Below are 21,430 nucleotides of genomic sequence, written 5' to 3'. Positions count from 1 at the left end.
CATTAAATTTTAGTTAGGATTAACAGTGATTGGGAGAAGAGTGATCTGCGAAGGAGTCTGAACTCTGTGGAAAGTTGTACCTTGCGTCAGTTCAGAAACCGCACCGAAGTTTGGCTGACTAAGTTTACAAGACTCCCGGCCTCGTAGAATACTTTGCTCTATACGCTTCAATGTTCCCGCTAATGGCACAGCATAAGAGCTCTCGAGTACGCAGTGAAATGTGGATGAAATGGCCTAGAACTGCCATGTAATACCATCAGCCTAGTGGGATGAGGCTGGGGGAAGAGCAGATTGCGGAGCATTAATGCTCCACTGAAAGTGCATTGGGCACGCTGTGGAAAATGTTTCGATATTCACTTCATTTGAGCTCAGTTATTATTTATCAATTTTTATCACACGAAATTTCCTTCACAAAATATGATTATGAGAAATAAATAGAGCTAGAATTTAATGAACTCGTGATAACTTTGCATAAAAGAAAGTAAACAATATAGAATCCACATACGCCTACAAGATATACCTCTCAGTTTTATGGAATAGATAAGATAAATACAAAACTAGTGACTTCATTCTTAACATACAGGGTTCTACTTCTTTTCATATTGAACTTTAGGAACTTCATTACCTGTTCCCACTATTCTTATAGTTAGTAATTTGAACTGGGAGAAGAGTGATCTATATTATGTTACAATGTTATATTGACCGACTCGTTGGCTGAATGGTAAGCGTACTGGCCTTCCGCTCAGAGGGTCCCGGGTTCGATTCCCGGCCGGGTCGGAGATTTTAACCTTCATTGGTTAATTCCAGTAGGCCGGGGTCTGGGTGTTTGTACTGTCCCCAACATCCCTGCAACTCACACATCACACATAACACTATCCTCCACCACAATAATACGCAGTTCCCTACACATGGCAGATGCCGCCCAACCTCATCGGAGGGTCTGCCTTACAAAGGCTTCACTCGGCTAGAAATAGCCACACGAAATTAAAAGAAAATCTTATATTTCGCTAATAAACAATAGAAATCATCATATCTAATAAAGCATTATTCCGAGACTTTTGTTGTGAAACGTCATTGAAATTAGTGTTGGGGACCCAGTAAAGATTGATGAGACAGTTTCTAGTAACAAGTGATTATATCTAAACGAGTACTGCACGTAGGTTTGTATATTATTTTAAAGTAGAATAATGATGCATACGACACGACCACGATAGCTGACGTAATGCGCAACACTTCATCACGAGATGACCACCCATTTAAGGAATGTTTCTGGTGATCTTTTTTTGTAAAGGGTTATTCTGCCCGAAGGCAGGTCCGAACCTCCGCAGAGGTGTTCCTGAGCCGGAGTTTACGTGCGGTAGGGTGGCCAGTTCCTTTCCGCTCCTCCATTCCCTTACCCCCACCAACAGCGCGTGGCAACCCACCCAAATCCTGACCACGCCCAATGTTGCTTAACTTCGGAGATCTCTTGGGATCCGGTGTATCAACACAGCTACGGCCGTTGGCTTCCGGTGATCGAAAGTCTCTTAATGCGCGATGTAGCTTGGCGTGTATATGTCGCACTGTGACCCTCTCTGACGTACGTAAGGGTGTGGTGGCATCAGGATTCAAATGCATGTAGACAGTTCCCCTCCAGGATTCCCTGTCCTGAACATGGTGGATGGCATTTTGAAGGCTCTTGAAAATTGGCCCGCACATTGCGAATGTACACGTACTCCGGAGCTTCGGCCTTCAAATTTTTCCTTGGTGATAAATGTTTCCATTTCCTCCGGTCCGAAATATTTCAAAAACTTGGCAGCCTAGTGTTGACAGCCTTCTTTTCACGCCAGCTTGTACCAGAATCGACTCGTTGGTATGGTGTGCTATCCATGTTATTCATAACATAGCAATATGTGTTATAATTGACTCCACTTCACGAGATCTATCACAAACCACCAGAAAAATTAAGACATAACTGTAGAGGAACCGAAGAGGAAAACAGAAATTATGATCATAATAACATCTGCATTGCCATGTAGTTCTGAAACGCCGCTTCTGTCAAAATCTGAAGAAAAAACAGCTTGATATCTTAGAGAGAAAAATTTTGAGATTCATTTTTTGACGATTAGAAGAAGAAAGTGGAGTATGCAAAAGGCGATAATAATAATAATAATAATAATAATAATAATAATAATAATAATAATAATAATAATAATAATAATAATAATCATAATAATCATAATACTCATAATAATAATAATAATAATAATAATAATAATAATAATAATCGTATGGTCTCAGCTACCGTGTGCAGACATTTCAATTTGACGCCATCTGGCTGTCTGCTCGTCAATTTCGACGTTCCGTTTTACTCTAGGCCCACTAGATGTCAGACCGAGTAAACCGAAAAGGCGGTGCAACCACGAGATTAACAGGAAATTTAATGCACTTGACACTGTTAAAGATTAAAATCAAAGGGATAGAGTTGGCTGCTTATGCACTTCGTGCGAAAGACAACCGAATTATCAAGTTGTTATGTTGCCAGAATGATCCTGGAAAGTAGGAAGACCGGAGATATGGTAGCAGGAATGGATGCGTGAGCACATCAGAATCCTAGGAATTAAGATATGGAGGAACATGGCATTGAAGGTGGAAGACTGGCCGAAACTTTTGATGAAGGCCAAGGGCCATAAAAGGCTGTCGAGCCGATGATGATGATGATAGTGAAATGTGATACAAAATGATTATATTGACGTGCAATTGACTGAAAATTGACGAATTCTAAAATTTATCCAAATAGATGAATAATAAGTAGGTATAATCGTACTTTATACGTATGCAGGAAGAAACTGCACGAAACAAGGGATCAAAAATTCAGATGTAGGTCTACATATGGAGAAAGAATGAGACAATTACGAGGTTTTCGCAAACTTGAGCCTGCAGTGTTGACCTATTGTGTAAACAAACGACAAAACAAATGACAAGTAAGAGGCAGGCGTTGCATTTGGAGATCAACGCTTCCTGAGAATAGTTGCTCCGCAGCTGCAGAATATTGGAAGTAGAAAGCCGCATGATCAGTATTATGTTTATACCACGTGGGCACAATGAAACTCTCACAGAAACTATTTCCAATGGGACTGACGGGGAATTTACCCTTGTTAATGGTCATAATACCGGGCGAGTTAGCCGTGCGGTTAGAAGCGCGCGGTTGTGAGCTTGCATCCGGGGGATAGTGGGTTCGAATCCCACTGTCGGCAGTCCTGAAGATGGTTTTCCGTGGTTTCCCATTTTCACACCAGGCAAATGCTAGGGCTGTACCTTAATTAAGGCCACGGCCGCTTCCTTTCAACTCCTAGGCTCTTCCTATCCCATCGTCGCTATAAGATCTATCTGTGTCTGTGCGACGTAAAGCCACTAAACAAAAAAGAAAGGACATAACAGAAGGTACTGGATGTGTCTTCATCTGAAGAAATGAAAAACTGAGGATCCAAAAGTCCCGACTCAACGTCACTCAGAAATCATCGGCAGAACTCAATACTTGAAGGCTCTTCGGGACGTTTTAAAGCATACACAACGGTAAATTTGTAAGGATACACATGCAGGTCCTTCTTGATATTTCGACACGAATATCTTCTAATTAACGTTTACACAGATGAATGGGGATGGGATTTCATTGGACCTTCCTTCCGGGCTCTCCTTCACTCGAGCAATGTTTTCTGGTGTTCGAAACCTTTTTCGGATTGATAGGGTTGTTATTCTCTTCCGAGCCCGTTTCATGCCGTCTTGCCACTAAATTCTGCATTGCAGACGTTGCTAGATGTTTTGTTAACTCGCGATCACTCGCGCATCGGCAAGTCACGCGGTCACTCGCGTTGTTAGGTGGAATCTAACATCTCTATTTCTCTTATAAAATCATTAATTTCGTATGTTTCTTTCGCTTTTATTTTATTTTAATGTTTTTATTGTATACTTATAATTTTAACATGTTTTATTATTTTTACTGAATACGACGTACAGTTAAACATGGGATTCTCTCGGTCTCAGCCGGACACGACTCCACGACATCGCTATCGCCACAATACGAGGTTCAGTGACCATACTCCGCAATCATCTATATAACATCTGACGAACCGTATTGCAAATCTATTCCTGAGCCTTTTGGGGAATCTTCTACCTGGCACACTAGCAAAGTCAACAGTAACTTAGAAGACAAAATACTGTGTAGTCGACATACTTTGTCCTTGTGGCAGCCTCCGCATGGGGGAAGTTGTAATAATAATAATAATAATAATTAAACATATCATTTACTTCAAATGACACAGCACAATCTGATAAAATTAGTCTATAAACGTATCAGCTTACTTACTAAGTCACAAATACAATTTGGAATATTAATGAAGCCTACAGAATATTGGCTTACGGTCTAAAAGTTAGGTTACTTTATCCTATGGTATTAATGTTATTTTCAGCATTTTTACACAAGCAACACATTATTATTCCCAGGAAAACTCATGTGATCAACGTAATTTTCATCTAACAACCAGCTAATAATTTGCTGTATTTGATTTACACTCATATTGCCGGTTATAACAGTAAAAGGGATACATATTGACCCCTCATTGAAAGTGTATCTTGGTATCAATTAAGGTTGGACAACGAAATAAAACTTGTATAGCAACGTAAGAGAAAGCCATGGGTTGGTCTACCAGCGGATTGAGCGAGGGCACACGGTATGTCTTACAACAAGCGGGGTGGTAAAATTGACATCCCAGTTATAAATTTTCTCCAGAAACGGGCGCGAACTACTGGCTGGGAATTGAAAATTTCGACTCTGGCAGGCCACGAATATTCCTAGATCCGTGAAAGTTACAGGATTCCAATAAGGCGAACTTGTACGTATAATCCTTTATCCCATGTAGGAAACAGACTGCTAAGGTTGTGTGTATAGCTGTGCTAACTACTTTAATCTTCAACATTCCATTCTACCCGTCCCCCCTCCCTTCCTCCTTGGAATAATAACCAGTTTGTAACACTTAGCCCATTAAATACAAAACATACAGAAGTGTGATTTAATGATTTACAATTTTGATCTAAGACCCTAATATGTTAGAAAAAATAGATTAACAAAAAATTCTGTCAGTTATATATTCACGGTAGTTGAAACGTTCGGGTAAACACTGTAATGTTATAATTTGATCCATACAAGATCCTATTACCCTAACATAAACTGTTAAGAAATGTATATTTTCAGACATTCTACGTAAACATAAGTGCAGGAAATCATAGCCAAAACTAATTATACTTCGACTATGGATAACAACGAATAACAAAAGCATTTATTTTTCTTTTAGCTTGTTGTCACTGAATAAAATACAGATACTCAATAACTCATGTCATCAGATATTCCCGTAATATCAAACAAACTAAACCGACGAACTATGAATGAAAGACAATGTTAATCAAAAAATTAGTGTACAATGTGAAAAATGCTGATTGTATTTTGGTGGATTGTGTCCGAGATAACTCTCACCCCGTACAAGAACCTTATCGTTTAAACGGACCTTGTAACATTCGAAAGTATCATACGTTTCCTATTCAAAGAGTTATACGGACATAATTACGAAAGATGATCGACTATACTAGTTTGAATGACATCAAAAGTGGTATACATTTTACTCATTATAAATGCTTTATTCTACGTAACTTCAGTTCAGTCAGGGGTTGTATTCTAAGGAAGATGAAACATAGTTTAAAATGAAATAACAAATACTCTGGAGACTAAATCACATTTGACTTCCATTATGGGAGCAATAAAGGTCCACACTTGATGAATTGATGAGCCTCGCTATGTAATCAACTAATAATGGCAGACTGATTTGTGATGGAACATCGGCGTTAAATCAATTCAATTTGTTTACCAATCTCGTCAATTACCCTGATGGAAGCCAGCAGTATTATTCATTATTGTAGAAGTTATTAATGTCATTAGCTTTTAGTACAACAAATGCTCGCTGAATTCAGTGGTAAAATCCTTGGCTGCATACAAGATTATGTGTGCAACGAGAGTATAGACGTAAATACGGCTTATAAGGTAGGACTCCAGTTGAAAGTTGAGAAAGGCAAACACAGGAAAGTTCTTAAAACGTTATGAAATGTAAACCGTACACGGTACACTGGAGCTGCGTATGCACATTCGTAGGTTAAACGAATGAGGCGCAATGCACAATTTTACGCGTCTGTCAGTAGGAATGGTTCTCGAAAGTACCCAATGTTACGGTGAGGAATCGAACCACTTCTCTCGAGAATTCGGTTTCATTTGTCTAGTCAATGTTGATAGTGTGTATCGATCACACGCGTTAACGAATTTAAGTCATATTGTATAGATTACAGCGAACAATATGAAACACGTTCCTAGAGTTGTAACACTGTTACACTATAATAACTGCGAGACGAATATGCAAAATTTAGTGCAAACATTTTGAGGCATATGTTGAATTTATACATGTGGAATTTCAATAAACGGCACTAATTAGAAGAGAGATTAGATCATGGCTATCCCAATACATTGCCAGTTAACAGTGTCGAACGGAAAAAATTCTACAGTGTGAGGAAAGAACCTAAGAGTGAAGACGTACTTGGTCTCTCCAGTCACGTGACTTCTTCTTCTGTGAATCTGTCTTCAAACAGATATCAACTGGACATCTTCCATGATTCTCTGTCCTCAGCATCTTGCTTCAGTTGGTCATAGCTTCCCACTTGTTTGACATCTGTTAAGATTCCAAACCTTCTTCTTCCTCTACCTTTTCTTTCATCTACTTTTCCCTCCTTCACCCTCTGTTGAAGACAATTCTGTAACCCAACCAGGATATTTTCCTCTTCCTAATCAGTTTCATCAGGTGCCTCTTGTCTCCTACTTTTCTTAGCACTTCATAATTTCTCACTTTATCTCTCCACTTCTTTTTTTTCCATTCTACTCCACGAACATTTTTCAAAACTTGCCACATGACGTACTCAAGTTAAAATGAAATTTTGGGGCTGTGTTTAGACACAGAATTCTACTGGCCACAATTAACGTTTTTATAATTAATAATAAAATTATCCTATGTCCAACGTTGATTGTCTTTAGATGAAGAGTCGGTGTATTACCAATGTGTAGTTACCCGCTCATGGCGTCTGAAAGCTAATTCCTGGAAGCATTAAGGAACTAGTTCTCCCTTATTTCTCAGTAATGATACCAGCCGGTAAGTATCTTAAAACTGCTGAAAGATTACTACATCTCATAAAATATTTTAAGGAGCTACGCGTTCTCAGGACTTTTGTATATGTCTGAAGAATTGCCTCTTTTCCAAGAAATGGAAGTGTGTGCGTATATTTGGACCGGCCACATCACAAATGCAAAGGTTATTCGTGGAACGAGCCACCAACCGCAATATCTATGGTACCTTATGAGCAACGAACAAACATATTGTCTTCTGCAAGTCATGATACATGGAAGACGAAAAGTTAGAAGAGGACACGTTAGAAGCAAATGTTCTTGTTGGCGTACTTGAGGGGACGGTATAATATGAACTATTCTGAACTAGATGTTCGAAATTGCATTTGTCATACGAAAGATAACCATGATGACAAGCCACAGTCTGGAACGCAGAAAGAAATCAAAGAAGAATCTGTAATCTCAAAGTGCCACTTCAGTGTTAAAATGTGATTTGGGGAATTTGAAAATGTCCATTTCACTGGACGAAATATCTCATTCCGTAAAGAGCAACAGAATTTCATATTCTTTCAGATGTTATATAATTATTAATTTATATTTATTAAATATAATTACAGAGGAATCATTGCAACACCGTGACTGTGCATGCCACTTTATTAACGATCCTGACATTACATGTTCAACGATACAGTCCAAACCAATATTACTGAAGGTGTTTAGTGCCACAACAAAATGCAGTGTAATTCTCTCTTGCAGCCTCATACGATTGCATTCTAACATGTGGACGACAATACGGGTGACAAATAACATTCTGCGGTGGAGCGTTCCAACCTCTTGCACCTGCTGTCTCACTTGTGAAACACCAGCTATAAAGGCCCACACTTGATGAATTGATGAGCCTCGCTATGTAATCATATAATAATGGATGCCTGATTTATGGTAGAACATCGGTGTTAAATCAGTTTAGTTTGTTCACCCAACTTGTTTCCAGTTTCTCACTGTATGTGGCACCAGGGGTGTGCGTACATATCACTTGGAGCCGTCTATTTGAAGCAGGATTACTGATACGTACGTTTCGGCCTCGGCTTGTTCTTCTGTCACAACACCGTCAGGCACGCTTCTTAATTTGTCGATCAAGGATCTGTTGGAGAATATATAGAATTGTGGTCTGTCGTCTTTAGCTTGTACTTGCTGTACCGATCGGACGCGACGTCGGCTCGACCTACCATGTCCCAAAATATTGTTCAATGGGAGAGCAATCTGGAGTTGATGCTAACCAGCGCAGCTGTTGAATACCATGAAGATCACAACGGAACGACTCAATGGGCATCGTGAAACAGCAGTGTAAGTCTGATGGGTGTTCTACTAAACTACAAACCTTTGTGGAACTTTATTATCAACAGTCGACTCTGTACTCACTGAACTCAGCAGTGGCAGTCAAGCATTCAGAGATAGAGTACAAACTAGTTTTTGTCATGGACTTGTACTAATGGACAGCAAAGTAGAGTTCTTAAACAAGTCATTATTTCTCTTTGTAAATATAGCGTACAAAGTAATTATTGAAGGAGTCCGACCCCGCGGTGTAGGGGGCAACGCGTCCGCCTGTCACCCAGCGGCCCGGGGCTCGATTACCCACCTGGTCAGGGTTTTTAATTGTACATGATTAATATCCCTGACCTGGGGACTGAGTGTTTGTGTCGTCCTTAATGTTCTTTTCCGCACATTCAACACTTTACAATTCCGCAGTTTGCAAATAAACGCAGGTTCATTACATGTGGTGCAAAGTAGAGGCAAAAGATCTTCTTAGGTCGACGCCTCGAATAAATAGCATTAACAAAACTATTGAAATTATTGAAGTAATTTTTGAACAGTTAAGTCTGTAGAGTTCATTGCTTCACTTATTCTTTTCGAACTCTGTCAAATAACATAGGTACACTGAAAGTTGTTCAGAAAATCATCAGCAACTTTTTATACTACATTCTGCACCGACAGAGTTATCATTTTAAGTTGTTGTAATTTTAATAAAATAGACGTGTTGCGCAGTCTAAAATCCTTTCATTCGGACACAACACGAAACTGACGACGAGGAAAATAAGTATTACATCACACTGGCCACTAGGAACATACGTATTATACACAGGGAAAGTTGTTTTTCATAAATGTTTGGTTCTTCAGTCTGTCGAAACCAAATTGGAAATAAAATAAAATTATAAACTCTCTGAAAAAGAAAACATCTGTTTGTTTCTTTATTCAGGAATAATTATGTTACCATAATATGTTTCTTTTTAGATAAGTCCATTTATTTTCTCAAAATTAGTTTCGGCAGGCTGAAGAACCTAACAGTTATAAATTAATTTGGTTGAAACTGAAATGAGATGGCGTCAAATACTACAAAGTAATCTCATAGAAACTGGCAACGACTAAAACAAATCATACCCATCAGTCACACAAGACCAAACTATTGCCTATGAAAATACCAGGTTGACATATAGAACACACATCATGCCGAAGAAAGACCAGTTGGGAGCAATCCTTCAGTCGCAAAAAGGTTATAACAACAGTCCTTAGATTTTCAACTCGACACCGGTTATCCTGTGATATATGTACAAATCTATGTATTTCAAATATTGGTCATCGGCCTCACTATAAATTGTAGTGCAGCCCTCACTGTCATTTTCCACTGATTTTTGTTCTAGGATTATTGAATGTACATAGAGAGTCGTCCAGCAGTTGTAAATAGTTGTTGAGTGAGTTGCTATTTGATATTTATAGCGTGTTGATGAACTGCTGGGCTTTAGTCAGAATATAAATAGTTTACTTTTCGTTAGCGAAGAAGTTATAGGAGAACGTAGTCGCAGTTCCTGCCTATTTCATCGTCTCCAGATTTTAGGTAAGGCTCGAAGCAGATGTACCAGTACGCACCCTGGGAGGGAAAATGATCATGCTGTATCAAAATTCGAGGGATCCTTTTTGGCGAACACTGGCGCCCAAATCCCGGACACTTAAATTATTTATATTTCTTCCTCTCCTTCTTCTTCTCCCTCTTCGTTTAGGCCTACAGTGGGCCACGTGGTTTTCTACTGTGGTGAGCTTTATTCTTCTTCTTAGCCCAATATTAATTAATTATAGCGCAATGGATGTATTTTGTTTCTTGAGACCATTTCACTCCTACTCCTGGACGCAGTGATTTAGTTGTTAGTGACTGGTGAGAGTCACAGTTCTTGATTAACTTTATGAACTTATCTCGGTTGTAAATGATTATGTGATCAATGTTTATGCATCGTAGGTCTTTCCGAAGTAAATTCGTCCATTTGGAATCTGTTGCTTTCCCTATGGATACAGTGTTGAAGATCCTTGAAGTGAGTCTCCGGCTGTCCATCCTGACTATGTGACCATAGAACATTAATCTTCTCTTCCTCATAGCTGTTGTAATTCTATCTATTTTACTGTACAGTTCCTTGTGGTGCCTGTTCATGTACCCGCCTCCTTCTTTATTGGGACCCATAATCATTCGGAGAATCTTTCGCTCTTTAAGTTCCATTTTCCTGAGTTGTCCTTTACGGGTCATGTTTTGGCATTCTGAGGCGTACAGTACAGGTAGTCTTACTAAGGTGTTGTAATGTCTAAGATTCAAGGAGAGGGATTTAGACGTGCATATGTTCTTACAAAGATGATAAGATCTTTCTAATTCAATGCATCTACTCTTCATTGCAAAGTCCTCATTAATATTTTGGGTTAGCCATTCTCCAAGATATTTGAATGAGATAGCCTTTCGTATTATTTTGTCCCACAAAGAAATGAGGTTGGATGCTCCTTTGATGTTGGACAGAAATTCTTCTTTGTTGACATTTATGTTTATTATTCTATATATTTAATTAGCCCGCCTGGTGGCCATGATCGTTAAGGCGCTGAAGTCTAAAACGGTCTAACACCGAGGTTAGCCGGTTCGAGTCCCGTTGGTCGAAAAAATTTTCACCATCTGAATGTTGGCCGGCAGGGTAGGGGAGGTGGTGGTATACAATTTCTAGTCACTAGATTGCGTGCCAAAAGCCTGGATTAAATTCCAAACCTCTCCGCAGTGCTCATATGGAGTGAGGGCATATGACGCTGTTGATGGTGATTCGTCCGTCGGATGGGGACGTTAAGCCTTGAGCAGACCCCTTTGTGCTATTCGACAGGAGTAGGCTATGTGCCGGCACCGAGTTTCACCCTCTCCCTACTATCATATATCACGTCATTCATTTCATCTCCCATTAACTCCTCCGATGAGGTTGACCACAGGAAGGGCATCCGGTCATAAAAAACCGCCACGACAAATTCATCTCACCTCATCCCCGACCCCGTAGAGAAACGGGACAAGGGTTGGACAAACAACAACATTCTATATATTTAATTATTTTTCTTCATACGTATTCGTAGATCGTTGATATTGAAAAATATTTTATACACTGACTGACAGAGCAAATGCAACACCAAGAAGGAGTGGTCAGAACTTTATGCCAATTGCAGGGTAGACTGACGTCACTGAGGTATGCTCATGATGTGAAATGCGCCGCTGTGCTGCGCACGTAGCGAACGATAAATGGGACACGGCGTTGGCGAATGGCCCACTTCGTACCGTGATTTCTCAGCCGACAGTCATTGTAGAACGTGTTGTCGTGTGCCACAGGACACGTGTATAGCTAAGAATGCCAGGCCGCCGTCAACGGAGGCATTTCCAGCAGACAGACGACTTTACGAGGGGTATGGTGATCGGGCTGAGAAGGGCAGGTTGGTCGCTTCGTCAAATCGCAGCCGATACCCATAGGGATGTGTCCACGGTGCAGCGCCTGTGGCGAAGATGGTTGGCGCAGGGACATGTGGCATGTGGCATGTGCGAGGGGTCCAGGCGCAGCCCGAGTGACGTCAGCACGCGAGGATCGGCGCATCCGTCGCCAAGCGGTGGCAGCCCCGCACGCCACGTCAACCGCCATTCTTCAGCATGTGCAAGACACCCTGGCTGTTCCAATATCGACCAGAACAATTTCCCGTCGATTGGTTGAAGGAGGCCTGCACTCCCGGCGTCCGCTCAGAAGACTACCATTGACTCCACAGCATAGACGTGCACGCCTGGCATGGTGCCGGGCTAGAGCGACTTGGATGAGGGAATGGCGGAACGTCGTGTTCTCCGATGAGTCACGCTTCTGTTCTGTCAGTGATAGTCACCGCAGACGAGTGTGGCGTCGGCGTGGAGAAAGGTCAAATCCGACAGTAACTGTGGAGCGCCCTACCGCTAGACAACGCGGCATCATGGTTTGGGGCGCTATTGCGTATGATTCCACGTCACCTCTAGTGCGTATTCAAGGCACGTTAAATGTCCACCGCTACGTGCAGCATGTGCACCTTCAGGGGCTGCCCAATGCTCTGTTTCAGCATGATAATGCCCGCCCACACAGTGCTCGCATCTCCCAACAGGCTCTACGAGGTGTACAGATGCTTCCGTGGCCAGCGTAATCTCCGGATCTCTCACCAATCGAACACGTGTGGGATCTCATTGGACGCCGTTTGCAAACTCTGCCCTAGCCTCGTACGGACGACCAACTGTGGCAAATGGTTGACAGAGAATGGAGAACCATCCCTCAGGACACCATCCGCACTCTTATTGACTTTGTACCTCGACGTGTTTCTGCGTGCACCGCCGCTCGCGGTGGTCCTATATCCTACTGAGTCGATGCCGTGCGCGTTGTGCAACCTGCATATCGGTTTGAAATAAACATCAATTATTCGTCCGTGCCGTCTCTGTTTTTTCCCCAACTTTCATCCCTTTCGAACCACTCCTTCTTGGTGTTGCATTTGCTCTGTCAGTCAGTGTAATATTGATTGGACCAAGCTATTTGATATTCTGAAGGTTATTGGCATCAGATACCGAGAACGAAGAGTTATATACAATCTGTAGTAAAACCAGTCAGTAATAATAAGAATAGAGGGCTGTGGAAAAGAAGCAGTAATCCAGAAGGAGTGTGGCGAGGTTGTAGTCTGTCCTCCCCTTTGTCAATGTGTATTCAGAACAGACAGTAAAGGAAATCAAAGAGGAATTTGGAAATGGAATCACAATCCAAGGAGAGGAAATCAAAACCCCGTGATTTGGTGACGGTATTGTTATTTTATCTGAGACTGAAGAAGATCTGGAGAAATTGCTCAAAGGTATGGACAGAATTGTGGGTAATGTGTAGAAGATGAAAGTAAGTCCAAGACAAATGTAGTGGAGTGCAGTCGAACAAAGTCAGGTGATGCAGGAAATATTGGATTAGGAAATTAAGTCTTAACGGAAGTAGATGAATACTGTTACTTGGGTGGTAAAGTAATTAACGATGGCACAAGTAAGAAGGACAAAAAATTGAGACTACCACAAGCAAGCAAGGCCTTCCTTAAGAAAAATTTGCTCACCTCGAAAGTTGTCATGGGGATTAGAAATATGTTTTTGAAGACTTTCGTCTGGAGCGTGGTATTCTAAGGAAGTGAAACTTGGACGATGACTAGCTCAGAAAGGAAAATGGAACCTTTTGAAATGAGTTGTTACAGAAGAATGCTGAAGGTGAGATGGATAGATCGACACGAGTGAAGAGATACTGAATCGAATTGGTGAGTTGAGATCGATTTTGCTAAATATGTCCAGAAGAAGTGACAGATTGGTAGGACACATCTTAAGACACTCAGGGGGTGGTGGTGATTATTGTTTTAAGAGGAAGTACAACTAGGCAACCATCCTCTATATAACACTAATCAGAGGGAAAAATGGAAGGGATCCGACACTTCGAAAAATGAAGATATCGGCCAAAAGAAGACAAGGGCCACGAAGGGCGTGAAAATGAAAGACTCCCTAGCCCTCGCAAACCTAATAGCGTCGGGGTCGAAAAAGAACAAGAGTTGACCAAGAGAGGTCGGATAGAATAGATGAAAGTGAGGAGCCTGGCACAAGTAAGTGGAAGCAATGCCAGGACTCAGCTAAGGGCCCCGTGGTTGCCAACCCACGCTCCAAAGTTCAGAGCCCCTGGGGCCTCTTTTAGTCGCCTCTTACGACAGGCAGGAGATACCGTGGGTGTTATTCTACTGCCCCCACCCACAGGGGGGGAAGACACTCAGGACTTGTGAAGTTGGTTTTTGAAGGAAGTGTAGGCGGTAAGGTCGTTGTGGGTAGACCAATATATGAATATGACCAGCAAATTAGAGCAGATGTAGGATGCGGCAGTTCGTAGAAATGAAAACGTTAGCATAGTATAGGGCGTCATGGAGGGCTGCATAAAACCAGTCTATGGACTGACGATTCAAACAACAACATATACATATTTGTATTTTATTCGAATTACAATTGGCACCCAACAGTAGGGCAATGATTATTAATGGTTATGTGGAAATTGCATTCTAGTATTATTCATAAACTTACCGACATATCAAGATCTTCTTGCTCCTTTCTGTTCAGAAGCGGACGTTAGCCCAGTTAGATTCGACAGACAGAAGATCGAATATCAAGGCAAAAATCTCAGTCCACGTTACCCACAAAGATATCCACAACAAAGTTGAATTGCTCGTCGTGAAAAAGTGTACTACATCTCACATTTTACGGATTCTCTTATTCAAACACTTTAGATTTGAAATCAACTTTCAGCCTATTAGGTCGTGTTACGTACAAGTAGTAAGTGTTGAAGAAATATTAAGTACAGAACAAAAATGACCAACCAGACACCAGTGGGATCCGACCCACAACCTCCCGATAACATCTCTTCGACACGTGCATGTACGTAATACGACCTAGTAAGTTGAAAGTAGATTTCGATTACGGCGTGGTCCTAAGAATTCAATACTCATTCACTTTGGATTTCATTTTAATGATGGAGTCAATGTAGTCTCAGAATTAATACCAGGCAGTGTCATTGCACGGATAACTACTAAACACGCCGATGTATTTCAAACCGATTTATGAGCTGCAGAGGGATGTCAAGACGATATTTGGTTAAAATCAGGAGCTACCTCATGATTTTCTAAGGCACTTCCCTACATCTGGTACTTAAGAAACAGGTCAGAGAAGAATTATTCGAATGAAAAGAAGAAAGCATTGACACACCAGTTAATTCAAGAAGTCGGGGAACAACTCTTGTAGTAGTTACGAAGCAGGATGCAGAAATTCATTTATGTGGTGGATACTTTTCGAATTCTATGCCCGGAAGAACTGTTTCATAAGTTAGCAGGGGGTCAGTATTTAGCAAAACTCGACCTCATAGACGCATATCTGGAGCTACCACTATATGAAGAATCAAAACAGATGTGGTACGTATTTTGTTTCGACGTTTACTCCTTGGTGTATCTGCAGCCATCTTTCAGTGATATTTAGACCAAATCTTGTCACGAATGCCAGGTTTTGCGAATTATCTTGATGTCATAATCATTATAGGGAAGGATAACAAGCAACACATGAACAATTTAGAGGTCTTACTCCCCAATTTACGCGAGATAAACTGTCCAAATTACAGTTCTTTCGTTCCATGATATATTACCTATGACACATAGATGACACATGTAATAAAGCCTACTGATATAAAAGTCATTGCAATAATAAACATGCCAGTCCCTCAAGATCTCAAGTTGCTACAATCCTTTATATCAAGATCAAACTACTGCACCAAGTTTATCCTTCACTTTGCATCTGTAGCCGCTCCACTTCACGCATGGCGTAGAAAAGGTGTCAAGTTTGTAAGCTTTAATGTCAACAGGTCTGGGAAAATATTTAACTTTCATTAATCAAAGCTGCTAAGTTACCACACTTTCAACTTGGAAAGCTCGTAGCGTTAGCTACAGACGCATCCGACTATGGGATCGGAACCATACTAGCACAGAAGGATGAATTCGGTGTAGAGAGACCAACACATTGAATGTACATCAGGGGAATTACTCTCAAATTGAGAAGGAAGCATTAGCCGTTGTTTATTGGGTACGCCATTTAACGACTATGTGTATGGTAACGGATTCTTGAGTACAGCCGATCACAAAACCGTCGTGCAAAATTTATCATACAGGAAAAAAATGTTCCTGAATATACTCTAGGTAAACGACAACGGTGATCACTTTTCTTGCCTGAATGTAGTTAAGAGATAATGTATCGATGCACAGCTCAACATTCCAAAGCGGAATTCCAGGATGCCATCGGGACCAAACAGTGCATTTGAATCTCAGGACAATGAATGTCTCCAACTGGATGTGGAGTTGAAAAACGCAGTTTGATACTTTCCATTGTTGTACGTCACATGTTCAAAGCTACAGATAAACATCCTACTCTCGCCCATGTACACTCATGTGTCAGGAATGGTTGTCCTGAGCAGGGCAGAATATTGCACGGTAGTGAAATATATAGAAGCGCACAATACAGACTCACTGTACGAGCAGGAGTGGTACTATTAGAGATAGGTGATACAATCAGAGTTGTCATTCCTCGACTCTTAAAATACACGTACTACCCTTACTGCACAATGGACATTGGGGTACCCTCAGAACGAAGCAAATTGGCCGTCAACACTGTCACTGACCCGGAATTGAAAAGGACAGTGAGAATAGTATCAAACATTGTGAGTCTTACCAAATTCGTCAAAATGCCTCACATAATTATCTCTCTTCATGGTCGCCGGCAGACAGCCCTTGGGAAAGAGAACACGTCGACTACGCTGGTATTGTTTTAAAATTCAATATGGCTCTTTGTAATAGATGCGATGTCAAATTTCCAATTCGTTATCGAGATGCACTCCACTATTGCAGCTGCTAAAACCACGGCATAACATAAGATTTCTACATCGGAAGACTCAACAAAGACCTTGATTTAGGAGAATGGTACGCAATTCAGTGCCTCCACTTTCCAGGATTTTTGTACCAGCAATGGCATTCAGCACATATTGGCACTGTACTTCCATCCTCAGTCAAGCGGATAAGCTGAAAGGTTTACAAAAACATTCGTGAAGGCTATAAAAAAGGCAGTTCATACCGTTCTGAATACGGAGCGGGCCCCGCTAAAATTGTTAAGAAATTATCGATTATGGATTCAGAACCTTCCAGAAACTCTTTGCCCGCCAACATCACAGTCTACTTTCAGTGTCACAGCCTACAGCCAGGAAACCAGCATTCAGCATAGGAAAATTCAACAAAGGAGACAAGTTCTACACTCGGGCATTTCGTCCGCATCCTATACAGATTCCTGCGATTATCAGCTGCACCATGGGAGCTCAGCTATATGAAATTAGAAACTCAGACAGGATCATCTGAACCTGCTACGATGGCGATAAACTCCGGTGGAAGACCAGGACACTTCCTTACCACAACAAGCCATCTTCTCTCACTAGTATCAAATTATATTAGGAGAATGTAAGTTCATATGATATTATAATCACTTATATAAATATTGCCCTATTGAAAATTCCTTAAGTATTCGAAACCAAATGTTTAAAGTAGACGTCTCCTATTTGCATTCATTTGAGGTAGTTATATTGAGGGACATACGGGTAACAATCATAACAATAAGCGAGGGGCTGTGCGGTTTGGTTCACGTAACTGTGCCTTGCATTCTGGAGGTAGTGGGCTCGTACACCGCTGTCAGCACTCCCGAAGATGGTTTTCCTTCGTTTCACATTTTCACACCAGGCAAATGCTGGCACTGTACCTTAATAAAGGCCATGGACTCTTAGTTCCCACTTCTAGACGTTTGCTATCCCATCGCCACTATGCGACGTAAAGCAAAAAAGAAAAAAACCACACAGTTGAAGATCAGGATAAATGTAAAAGAAATTGGTACGAATCAATATACTAAGTTTAAGATGTTTATCAAAGTATAGTATTTCTTGCTAGTACCCTCTGCCATCATGGAAGACTGCAAATGCTGCAGGAGTATTTTTAAAATGTACTGTATAAATTAGTGGAATTATTATATATTAGAAGCTCTTATTCAGAAATCCTGCTAGTGTACAGTTAGCTGCCGCCGTAGTCTTTGTAGCCCCTGAGGTCTTCGTATCTTCAACGCGGCTTTTCTTAACATTAAACGTATTCATATTTTTCTTTATTTCATTGAGTTTTCTCCATACTTTTAGATTGCCTAGACTGATAAGGTTCATAATGAAATTCTATTTTAAATACATTAATGTTTTATTTTCAATTCTGTAATTTTCTTTCATTTAAAAAAAAAACACTGTTTACTTTCCCGATTGGCAGAATTCATTATAATAATTTCAGAGAGCAGTATGACGGGTATTATAAATTCCAGTCGCTCCAAATCATCAAAATTTTGGAAGTTGCTCTTGGACATTAGAATGATATACCAAGAGATAACTTAATATTGGAACAATATACTGTAGCTTCAATTGTTTTTACGCCATATACCTATATTCAATTCTGTGTAGAATATAACGCTTGTGTAACGATTAGGTTTAAAGCTATCAAGAATTAGAATTACGCATGCCAGTTTACATATAGGTAACTATCTTAGGCATCTTTAAGTAATAGATATATTTTCACAATTTTGGAATACTCAAATTTGTAGGGATAATAAAAGAGCCCATAAAATATGTTTTATTAAATGAACGAGACCCCGAGCCGATTTTTTACTTTTGCTAATGGTATAACCTCGCACTAACACACTGTACGTTTTCAGAGACGCAAAGATTTTAAACGACTAGGATTGGGGAGGTAGTGGCTGTGGTCTTAATTAAGGTACATCCCCTGTCATTGCTTGGTGTGAAAATGATAAACCACGGAAAATTCTCCTAAGGGCTGCCGACGGTGGAATTCGAACCTTCCACCTCCCTCACAGTTACGCTACCCTAACCACACGGCCAGTTCGATCGGTTAAAACTAATAATAACTGAGGTACTTCCCAAGGTGACTGAGGTAGAAAATATTGCATTTCATTTCATTGAAAACCTTTACAAAAACAATCAAAACTGTGGCTTCCTGCTGCAATACAACCTCTATAACGATGTAATCCTGTTTCGGCGGTGGGAAGATTGTCTTTTCCTTTAGATTTAAAACATTGGGATTGATGCTGTTCTATGTGTCGGATAATTTAATTCCTAATCACGTCAAAAGTACCATAGTCATCGATAGTTATTTAATCGAAATAATTTTTTGGTCTCTTCTCTTATCCGTAGAAGTTTGAGAACCGAATTTTGTTTGCCCAGTTATTAATTCAATTTACTCACGTAACTACAAATTACTAATTTACAGCATCCAATATACACATATAACTTTTAATATTACTGTCTAATTTTATAAGAATGCTACCCGCTTCTATACATTTTTGCCCATTTTTGACATGTGCAAGTGAGTGTTTTGAATTAAAATAAATTACACATGCACAGTTCATCCAATTATTCGAAAGTGTGGCCTAAATACAAACTATGAATCTCTTCATGATAAATGTAATTGTATGCTTCCTATCTAAAATCAACTTAGTATCCAATAACAATTTGAATTTAGTTTTTTAGACTATGCTGTATCATATCCTGTCCTAATTTCGGCCTAGATCACGGGTAGAAGCGCCTGGTGCATCCGAATAGAGTCAATTGCAAATAAAATATAAACCTAACTTATAAAATACACTAAAATATATGGACAGGTAACGCATATGTAAAACTAGTGAATGAGAACTCGAGAAATCGGGTAAAATGGATTTATTAAACTAAAAGCATAAATAGAAACCATTCTAAACGAAAAAATCTAATAAAACAACCAACCACTGGTTGTGTCAAACAAAAAGTCAAACACATTTTTACATAAATTAAAATTATCAAACAAAACGTTTACAAACGATCCACGTAACGAACCCATGATATTAAGAGAGTTTCTGGTTGAATGGATTATGTCTAAATTTACACATTGTGGTTCCCTAGTTCTTTCACTGAGGGTTCGATTTCCTAAACCGTTCATGATATGCGACAGTAATACCCGATCCACTAGTAATGGCCTAAATTACATACATATTCCGATCACTCGAACATAAACATACAAAATACTTGATCAGAAATGCATCTTAATCACCCTTCCAAATTTGTCACAGACGCTACTATATGGGTACGAAACCATATGATCACAGATAAGGTCAGAACCTCTCTTCCCAAAAATAGCTACCGGGCTATATCTCCCTATTATCGAACAAATGACAACACTACACCAAAGAAATGACGCATGGGTTACAAATACAAAATCACAATACAAAATAAACAAAAACTGGAAAATAAAGCACACAAATATATATACACTAAAGTCGATAGAGCTGTCGGGTTAAGAACCCAACATATCCGGGCGATGGACGTCGCATATCTCATGTAGATGAAGCATAGCAGTAGCGTGTAATACGGCAGAGAAGTCATTTTATTGGCAACAGAAATAACAACCAACAAGGTCATTGTGGCATTTGTAAGTACATTTCGAACTTTTACCGCATAATTGATGGTTGAATCCCTTGTAGGAAAGTTAGATTCATCAAATTCTACACGAAGAGTAGCTATATGTGAGTCAAACTCTATGTTTGTAGCTGACACATAAGTATCCGGAAAGTAATGCTCTGTGAAAAATCCTTACCCATACCTCACCCTATTCAACGTTCCTAACTCACTCTTACCCATAAATAGATGAGTTACTAAAGAATAATCGTAGGACCAGCCATTTAGACCGCTAAATTTGTCATCTTATCGTACAATCTGGTTGTCGATATGATGTACCGTTTATCAGCAGTTAATTTTTAAATGCAGGTATAACATTTATATACTTCCTTATGACGATCTACATTTATTTTTTGAAATCGATTTGTAGGGATCTAGAAATGGTCTGTGTTCCATTGTAATTAATAACTTACAGTTCGATAAGTACTGACAAAAGGAGGGCGTGTGTCTTTGTAATCACTACTCCCTACATCGACTTCGACTGGCAGTAGGTATGGAGTCATTCTCCAACTCCTGTGTACCATTGTAATTAATAATTTCCTTCTGGATTTGACTGGCAGAAGTTTAGGGAGCATGGTATTTTTCAAAACACCTTTACCCGATTGTGTTTGACAGTAGGCAAGGGTGCCCGCCATTATAAACAAATTTAACCATTGAAATATGACTGACGGTAGGCATAGTTCCCTGCTATTATAATGGAAACTCGCCAACTCGGTGTGAATAGCAAAAAGCTGTCCGACATTAGCAAAAGGATCCTGCGATTATAATGACAACAGCACAACTTAAT

Source organism: Anabrus simplex, chromosome 1 (genome assembly GCF_040414725.1).
Source record: "Anabrus simplex isolate iqAnaSimp1 chromosome 1, ASM4041472v1, whole genome shotgun sequence".
In the NCBI taxonomy this organism is placed as follows: domain Eukaryota; kingdom Metazoa; phylum Arthropoda; class Insecta; order Orthoptera; family Tettigoniidae; genus Anabrus; species Anabrus simplex.
This window is presented reverse-complemented; position numbering follows the sequence as displayed.